The sequence below is a fragment of the Sorex fumeus genome, unplaced genomic scaffold (genome assembly GCF_029834395.1).
Source record: "Sorex fumeus unplaced genomic scaffold, SorFum_2.1 ptg000003l, whole genome shotgun sequence".
Classification (NCBI taxonomy): Eukaryota; Metazoa; Chordata; class Mammalia; order Eulipotyphla; family Soricidae; genus Sorex; species Sorex fumeus.
The window spans coordinates 34,206,299-34,216,600 of NW_026606060.1; the positions used below are offsets into that span (position 1 = coordinate 34,206,299).

The following is a 10,302-nucleotide window of genomic DNA, read 5'->3' on the forward strand; positions in this document are numbered from 1 at the left end:
ATAACTTTGTAATTTCATGGTGACCGAAGGAAGAAGAGAAATAAAACTATTTATTATCTGAACAAATACTTGAAAAATATTTAGCAAAATCTAGCATCCATTCTTGAAAGAAAAATAACAGTTTCATGAAATTTCAGAACATAATTAAATTTTTTCAAATTGATAAAATTATCTTGAACAACAAAAATAACTTACGATGATATCACAATTAAATATTTAACTTTGAATAATTTTCAATATAAGATCAGGATAATAAATATGTTTGTTCTCACCCATTCTATTTAAGGAAGAAAATATATAAAGTGAAACAAAATGATTGAAAAGAAAAAATTGAAATGTTTTTTCAAATAGAGAAGTAAAAATATGCATTCCCCCAAATATGACTGTTCTGGCAAAAAAAACCCTTTATTTCCTAGTATGGCTTGTAGGCGTGGTGGAGGATCCATCCTATAAAAATACATGTCCAAAAGAAAAACAATCTCTGAAGACTATAGTTGGCCATTCTATAGTATTAAAATAAGTCAGAACACACATTAAAAACCCAAGCCATTTTATGTTCTCTCTTGTCAGGAGGCACACAAAATGTAGCACCATCCAAACAATTTCACTAATTACTTAGAATTTTATTAACAATTAAGTTGTTTAAGATTGATAGAATGCAAAGCAGAAGGGCACAGTCAATTTCAAAGACACTTATCAACAGTGCATTGCAACACAATTAAGATTACTGTTGAAATCAGTATACTTTTTCTCCTTGGAATAAAAGGACAGATTTAGAATACAAGGGTCATACAAAATGTGTATGCGTTCTGATATCATGTCAGAAGTATTACACATGAAAGTAATGAATATAGTCCAAAATCAGTTATTTGGTAATACTTCAGGTGAAAAGACTATAGGGAAAAAATATGAGCATATTTATATATCAACTTATGCATACATTTTAACATGAAGATAAAACAAAACAACAAGATGATAAAAATGCAATACATGTTCTATAACTTGACTACTTTGTTCTACTTAAAAAGACTTTAAAAGGACTCACAAAAAAACAAAGTATGAATTTTAATGAATATAAGTCAGCAACCAAATGTTTCCAACTCAAGTCTAAATATTTTTGTATATACAGAATTTTCAAGGCTTCCTTAAAGCATCATTATATTTTAGTCTCCAAGATGAATAGGACATATTAGCTTCATGGGCATGTGACTTATCAAAAGTGATATACAGATTTCATGCGGTCCCTATGACATGTCTTAAGTACACAGACAAAATGAAAATAAAATGCAAATAAAAGCAATGAGATCTAACCTCACACCAGTGGGACTGGTACACATCAAAAAATAAAATTAATAGAAACAACAGTATTGGAATGGATATACTAGTAGAAACATTTCCTAGTTCAACCTCTTTGGAAAACTATATAGCCACTTCTCAAAAAGATAAGAACTGAATTTTCATATGATCTAGCATGTCCACTTCTTGGTTTCTAATCTAATGATCCAAAGTATCTGTTTAAAAAGGACATTTGTATTCATATGTTCATTGCTACTTTAATTTACACTTCCCTGATTATCAGTGATATGGAACAATTTTTAATATATCAATTGGAAGACAATTATATGATTTCTTTTAAGAAGTATCTGTTCATCTATTCTCATTTTTATAAAAGACGTTGTTTTTTTTTTCTTGTTAAGTCTTATCGTGCTCTTCTCAAAGTCTCTTGGTTGTTCTTTGAGACTTGTCATCAATTCTGGGGTAGTGCAGAAGCAAGTTATAGCAAACATATTATTGGAATCTGGTTGTGTTTTAAATGAATTTTTCCTGACATATATCCAAAATCTTAACAATGTTTAGCAATGCTTCTACTTTCTCTGTCCTTCTAAGAATTAGACTTGCAATGAATTTTTTTTATCCTGTGACATACTTGTTAGTATATAGACATCCATATCCAAATAAGTGCATCCAACCCAACTAATTCTTGCTTAGATTCATTTTTTCTATGTATGATTTTATCTCTTGATATCTTTACATCCTCTTTTCTGGTGCCTATTTCCTCTGTAGCAGTCATATTGAATAGACTAAGAAAGAATCTCTTTCTATGTGTCTATCTCTCTGTGTGTCTCTTTTCATTTGTCTCTTTCCTCTCTCTCCACTAATTTTCTCTCATTTCCTCACTCACCTCTCGTGAAATTCAACACTGATTCATGAAAAACACGAATATTTCCGTAAAAATCTAAGGAGGAAAGATCTTGCATTGGTATAACAGCTACAATACATTGGATGTAGCTTTAGGTTCATTTAGGCATATGTAAAATCTAGTATTTGTAAAAATACGCCAAATTCTATCATGGTATGTACAAATTCTAATCAAAAGTTTTGAGATAATAATGAGGGAAATTATGGCAATGTTTTGGTTTGAGGACTTGGCAGTGGTAATCACATGAATGTGCCAACTTTCTTAAAATAAATATTTCTCATATTCTCTTCAATCTTCAGTTTCAGGTCCTGTCAAAGTATCTTAAGTGTACAAGTGCTTCTAATATTCGTCTCAATCCTTCTCTAATACTTCATTTTTCAAATGCTAGTATTGAGTTAGACCCTCCCTTCAAGTTGCCATGTGTGTTATGTCTTGGTTTTTCAAAATACTGTAACTTTAATATTCAGTTACAATTACATGGAGTAATTTTATTTTATATTTATTTATTTTTGCATTTTGGGTCACACCCTGGCAATGCATAGGCGTTACTCCTGGCCCTGCACTCAGGAATTACTCCTGGCGCTGCTCAGGGGGACCATGGGAGGCTGGGAATCGAACCCGGGTCGGCCACATGCAAGGCAAATGCCACACCCGTGGTACTATTGCTCCAGCCCCATGAAGTGATTTTAGCACTTACACTTAAGTGACAGATTACACTGAACTGGAGGTGAAAAATGGAGAAAGTATGAGCAATATACTCTGTCAAGCTTTCTGATTTAAAAGGGAATGGGCAAAGGAATCTAGAGGGATGATGAAGTTATTCCAGAGAGTGTATTTTTTTCCTCTTTTAAACAAATGTGAATGGGACCAGAGTGATATTACAGTGGGTGGGGCATTTATCTTATATGCAACCTAGATTTGATACCCAGCATTCATATGGTTTCTTGAGCTCTCTGGGAGTGATCCTTTATCCAGAACCAGAAGTAAATCCTAAGCAACACTATAGTGGCCCCAAAATTAAAATAAATAAATATTAGTAAAAAGTTTTAATGTGAATAATTAGGAATAATTAGGACATGTAAAATAATTATGCGGAGCACATACAACTATTGATGATTTAAACAGAAAAATTATAGATTATTCAGTACAAATGTAGAAGATTATTGGTGAAAAGATGGTCTGTAGAAAATAAAGAAAATAAAGAAAATCAGGAAAAAGCAGTTCCTAGGTAGAACACACAGGTAATAATGGTGTTTTTTCTTTGATTTCTCCTTTCTGTAGAGTAAAAGCTGAGGGCATTGTATAAGACTAAGAGAATTTTGAGAGTAATTGAGTTATGGCACCTAGAGTTATCACACAGATTTTGCATTCTTTCTTTCCAAAAAAATAGAGAGAGAATGCAGAACCTGGTCTAGAGTTATCTATGATGAGATGACAAAGTGTGAAAATGAAAACTCTTGCTCAAATTGCACTTCTATAATTTGACAGTAGTTCCATTATCTGACACCCTGTCAAATGATTCAGTTCCATGCCATTCCTTCAATGAAAACAGAGGAGCATAGAGCTGAATTTACATGAGATTATATATAATAAAGCTACTTTCCTGAAAAAAGTGCAGCAAACAAAACAAAACGGATCTGCTACTGATTGCAGCTTATGGAAGACGGTTCACAAATATAAAACTAGAACAGTGGTGTCTCACAGTTTGACGAAACTCTCAAATATATTCCCATTTAATAATGCAGTTAATCTCCATTATACAGGGAATAATAATCAGCCATAATTATCTAAGGGAAGGTTGAAAAGTGCAGTAATATTTAAATTCAAGCATAGTACTATCTAATTTCTATATTCTTCTCTTCCTCAAACTTGCAGTTTAGAAAAGATTCAGGAAGTGAAAGAAAATGGAGTATTAATAAAGAACAATCTATAACCTACTCACTGACTGCTTATCTTTCAGATCAAACTTAGTTTCAATGGAAGGGAGAGAAACTATATATGTTGAACTGAATGTGGCAAACATTTCTATTTAGGTAGTATGGAAGTTTAATATCTAAGAATAAAATAATACTCTTTTTACTTTAAAATTACTGCAACTTACAAGAAATTCAAAATGCAGAGACATTTTGGCGAACTATGAAAATAAAATCCAATAAAGTATAAAAGAAATTTTTGGAGAAAAACAGAAAACCAGATTTTGGATTTACTTCTTTAGCCCTATAAACAAATGTTTTACATGTATATTAATATGTTCTATTTACCAAATCTAAATAATTTAAAATTTAATGTAATATTTCACAATCACAATCACAAATCATCCTGTTATTAGTCGATTGCCTCGAGCAGGCCCCAGTAATGTCTCCTTCATCCCAGTCCTGAGATTATATTCAAGGCTCTTTAGGAGAATGAGACCCATCATTGTTACTGGTATTTGGCATATTGGGTACGCCACGGGGAGTTTGCCAGATTCTGCCGTGTGGGCATCCTACATTCGGTAGCCTGCCAGTTTGTCCGAAGTAGGAATGAGATAATAAGATGTCATAATATGATGTCTTGGAGGCTTGGAGATCTCGGCCCCAGAACCCACGTGGCTTTGTCCCTCTGCCAGTACCTTCATGTGTGCGGAGAGTGGTCTCAGCATGGTGGTGGCTGGTCCTGGAGGGCTTGGGCTGTAATATTTATAAGAATAATAAAAATAAAATAAATTAATTAATTAAATAAATAAATAAATAAAATAATAAATAAATAAATAAAAATAAAAAATAAGTGTAATATTTATAAGAAAACAGTATTTACAAATTTAAAATTAGGGAGAAAAAAGTGTCCATAATTTTCTTCTTCAAATCCTGAAGAATTATAAAAGTTTTCCAGCTACAATCATATGGTTGAGACTAGGAATAGAAAGAGCAGATTTTAAGAAAAGAATTTAATGTAAATGAAGAACATTGATATATATAATCTGTCATTTTTTCTATAACAGAGGTCAGCAGATTTTTAATATAAAAGTCCAGAAAATGCTTCATATTTTCTCAGGCTCAGTCAACTGGACTTTGTTATAGTTATTCAACTATGCCAATGAGAAGAAAACACACTCAAAAGCAATATACTTTTAAAAAAAATGGGGTTCTATATTCCAAAGACTCCATTTACAAAACCAGGTGAACTTATGATGACTTGGTTCACAAACCATGAAATGCTGACACCACTTCTAGGCTGTAGAGCAAGAAGAGCTAAGCTAACAAAAGTAATGACATGCCTTAGTTTAATACTCAGGTTCAAACTTGAGTTTAGTAACAATGGAAGAGTGAATAAATATTAGGCATCTTGGGACACAAAAATGTGACTAAAGTGAATTTATTTTTGATAGTCTTTGAACAGTGTATGAAATATTTGCATACATAACTCTAGAAGCTTATGAAGACATTTAATGGTTCTAAGAAAGTAGTTATGAAACCCCTGATGTTTTATGGCATGGCCTCACTCTGGTTCCACACGTGGATCTTATGTATGTTTTTATTGGTCTACTGTGGTATCTCTTTGGTTTTATCCCTCAAATCCATTTTAGTCCCTTGTTTTTGTCAGTCACAATTGACTGTTATTTTCCTGGTTTGTCATTAGTACTTTGTAGTCGGTCACTGGAGATGCATGGGCTACCTATCAAGGCCCAGGACCTCGAGGCCCTATGTCCTCTGTTCACCTTGGTTCCCTAACCATGGCCATATAAACATTAGAGAGAGTCACTGCTGCCTTTTGTCTATTCATGTTTAAGCAAGAATCCAAAGAAAGCCTGGCTTCTGGTTTACAGTGTTGAGTGCAAATGGAAGCTCGAAAGGAAAACTTTTATCTTTTTTTTTTTTTTTGGCTTTTTGGGTGACACCCTGCGATGCACAAGGGTTAGTTTTGGCTCTTCACTCTAGAATTAGTCCTGGCGGTGCTCAGGTGACCATATGGCCATATGGGATACTGGGAATTGAACCCAGGTCGACTGGGTTCAAGGCAAATGCCCTACCCGCTGTGCTATCGCTCCAACCCCTCCTTTTATCTTTTACTATGTTCTATTTCTACTATTTTCACTCACTATCATTTTAACTTGTAATAGTTATTTTATTTTTATTACTACTTTCATAATTATATTGTTATTGGTTTGGAGCCACACTCAGCAGTGCTATCAGGACTTACTCCTGGCTCTATGATAAGTGTCATTTCATAGGGGTTCATACGGGGTTTCAGGATCAAACATTGGTCAGTCATGTTCAAGGCAAGCACCAAACCTGCTCTATATTGCTCCAGCCTGACTGGCGAAATTAAAAAATAGCAATTAATTTAACTATTGTCTGGTGTCCCTCGCCATTATTTCTTTTATTTTTTTTTAATTTTTATTAGTGAAACACCATGAGGTACAGTTGTAGACTTACAAATTTTTGCACTTGTGTTTCAGTTATACAATGATAGAATACCCATCCCTCCACGAGTGCCCATTCTCCACCACCACTGATTCCAGTATCCCTCCCACCCTCCATAATCTTGCCCTGCCTCTGTGGCGGGGCTTTCCCTTGTGTTCTCTCTCTCCTTTTGGGTGCTGTGGTTGAGAGGCGTTGAGGGCAATCATGTTTGGTCTATAGTCTACTCTCAGCGCACATCCATCCTGGGAGGATTCTCCCAACACCCTTTATTTGGTGCTCCCTTCTCTATCTGAGCTGCCTCTTCCCCTAGCATGTGTGGCTGGCCTCCAAGTCATGGAGTAAACCTCCTGGTACTTATCCCGGTTATTCTTGGGTGTTAGTCTCCTATTTTGTTACTTTATGTTCCCCAGATGAATGCAATATTTCTATGTCTGTACCTCTCTTTCTGACTCATTTCGCTTAGCATGATACTTACCATGTTGTACTACTTATATGTAGATTTCATGACTTCATCACCATTACTTCTATCAAAACAAAAATCCTGAAGATTATCTCTCTCTAACCAAATGTTTGTAATATAAATTCTGTAATTTTTCTCTTAACTTCCTGCTACTCATTCCCATATCAATCAATATACATCATATTATTTATCAAGATAAGTCCAAACAACCTAATTTCTATTTTTCTATATCTCATATTAAGCTCACCTAACTTCATTCCTAATGAACATTACTGAACTTCATGAAAATAGTTGATAAAATCAAGATTAACAATTTGTAATAAAGCTGTACATAAAACTTCTATCATCTGAGAAATTGTAAATGTATTATGACTGAGAATGTCATGCTTCTATCTCTGATATTTGCTAAAAGAGCATAAGATACGGATGAAATAATTGATCATAATTGGTCTATACAGTTTCATGTGTTTATTAATCTGTAATGTTATGAAATAACATAAAATGTGGAGTTTGTCATAAAAATAGAGATTATATGCTTAGCCATAATTATAGTGTGTCTGTCTGGGTAACACTTTAACTAATTTGTAAAGTCATATTCTCCAACTATGATAAAAAACACAAGGCTATCTTCTCCTTTCCATAGAAAAACAAATGTATAGAAACCTTATCTTTCTTATTATCAATAACTCAGTGATAATATTATGTAAATTCCATGCATATGTTAGGATTTGGGTAGATATTTTTAGGTATGAAAAGATATGGAATCATAATAATTAGCAGAAACTGCAATTTATAATTTTCTAAACTGGACAAATTCAGTGTCATACACAAAGTTTATGGGAGCCCAATTTTCTATTTGTTTGCTCTTCCTGAGTCAATTACAGATGAATCCATTTTAAATATCTTAAACTATTTCTCTTGTCAGAAAAGCATCACATAATATACGGCAGAATCAATCTCTCTGAAAGAGTCAGAAGAAGGTAAAACTATGTAAACTAAACTATTTCCCTCAGAATACCTTTTCTAAGACAAATGAACAAACTAACCCTTAAAAATTGAGATGAAATGTTAGATACAGTACTTTCAAAATAGTCTTGAACAATGATATTACCATTCTCACACAGTTGGAATTAAAGATGTTTATAACTAACAAAATTTGTATTTAATCTCAACTATATTTAATTTTTCATCAACACATTTAAATTCTTTCTTGCTCAAATTTTAAAAAATGTGGGGGCAAATTGTGTTTCCTAAAAAAGATATGTCAAAAAAAAAGATATGTCAATACTTCGTTGTACCTATAATTGTAACATTATTTGAAAATAGGGCCTTTACAAGATCAAGGAAATTAAAGGGAGATCATACAAGATTTGGAACTGATAACAATTAATTCATGTGCTCTTAAGAATTAGATTCCTAACTTACCAAGCAAACAGAAATATGGGGAGACTAAATTCCCTGTTTAATTCTGTTTTAAATTCTGTTTTCTTTAAGAATAAGATTCGAGGACTGAATGAAAAGAAACTTAAAAAATTAATGCATACAAGTTCCAGAGCAAGATTGTAACATAGTAATGACCTAAGCTCACTTCTTTTGTAAATACACTACATCTAAAACTACACCTGGGACATTTTTTTCTGGAAAATAATAATGGAAACCATGCTGGCAACTCATGCATTTGAAAAACAAGGAAAAAAAGGATACAATATGACACATAGTCATAATGTATCTTTCAAAACATCACCTTCCCAATAATATAGCAACCTATAATCAAGAGGTATCTCAAAACCCCCATTTATCAACATCCATTTATGTTTTTTTAAATTTAAGAAAATAAATATGCATGGGATGCTTGTTGACATAACAATGGCCCTGTGACAAAATCACTATGAAAATAATACTCAATGATGAAAATTTTATGAAAAGCTTAGGGACATCTTATGGTCCCAATAACTCTACTAGAAGTGATTCCAGAGTGTAGAACCAGGAGTAAGTCTCTAGCACCTCCCGGTGTGGCTTAAGATACTAAACAAAGAGGATGCTCATTCTCTCTAACTTTAATCAATATGTTAGTGAAAGTATTAATAGAAGCAATAAAAAGATAGAAACAAACAAATGTGAAATATAATAAGAAATGGTCACTATTTGCAGATGAAAATAATGTACAAAAAACATAAAATTTATGCCAAATGACCACTAATACTAATAAGTAATTCATAATAAACTAATTTAGGAAAGTTAGAAAATGTCAAATCAATTTACAAATGTCTGTTACATTTCTATTCATTGCAACAAGAGCCAAATATGGAAATAATCTTAATGTCCAAAAAGTCAAAAAAGTGCTCACTTCGGCAGTACATATACTAAAATTGGAATGATACAGAGAAGATTACCATGGCCCCTGCGCAGAATGACACGCAAATTTGTGAAGCGTTCCAAATTTATAACAGTACACTATTTTCTAGACAAACAGCAGCTCAGAAACTTTATAGACCCAAAGCCAAACCTAAAAGAAGGGCTAAATGGGCTACTATAAGAAAAGACAAACGCTACAAGCACAACAGAACCTTACAAAAAGATGACACAAAATGCCATAACAATAATCTCTCTCAAAGTCAACAGTCTAAATTCAGCAATTAAGAGACACAGAGTGGCAACATGGATTCAGAGACAGAACCCAACATTCTGCTGCCCACCAAAAAACTCATCTGAACAGTCAGAGCAAACACAGACCCAAAGTTAAAGGATGGAGAACAATCCTGCAAGCAAACAGCTCCCTCAAAAATGCTAGGGATGGCCATAATATTATCCTACAACATAAATTTCAGGTTGAAAAAGATTAGAAGGGATGGAGAAGGCTATTTTCTCTTCATCAAGGGATACATACAACAGGAAGAAATCACACTCTTAAATGTATACCCAACTAATGAGGAAACAGCTAAATATTTAAAACAGCTGCTAACATATTTTAAGGAGGACATTGCTAGCAGCACAATAGTAGCTGGAGACTTCAACATCGCCTTATCACCTCTGTATAGATCAACAAGAACAAAGCTCAGCAAGGAAACATTAGCTTTGAAAGATGAAATACAAGAGAAAGGGCTTATAGACCTGTACAGGGCTTTAAACCACAAAAAGAAAGAATATGCATTCTTATACAGTGCACATGGAACATTTTCCAAAATGGACCATGTGCTAGGACACAAAACATACCTCAATAGAATCAGGAAGACAGAAAT

The 10,302-nt window shown here is 33.4% G+C and overlaps 1 non-coding gene across 1 annotated transcript; it reads left to right on the forward strand.

The window, feature by feature from the left end:
• Positions 1-9,402: 9,402 nt before the first annotated feature.
• LOC130029099 (U6 spliceosomal RNA) lies at positions 9,403-9,508 on the forward strand. The gene has a single exon (XR_008793274.1). It is a non-coding gene; the product is annotated as a U6 spliceosomal RNA (small nuclear RNA).
• Positions 9,509-10,302: the final 794 nt, after the last annotated feature.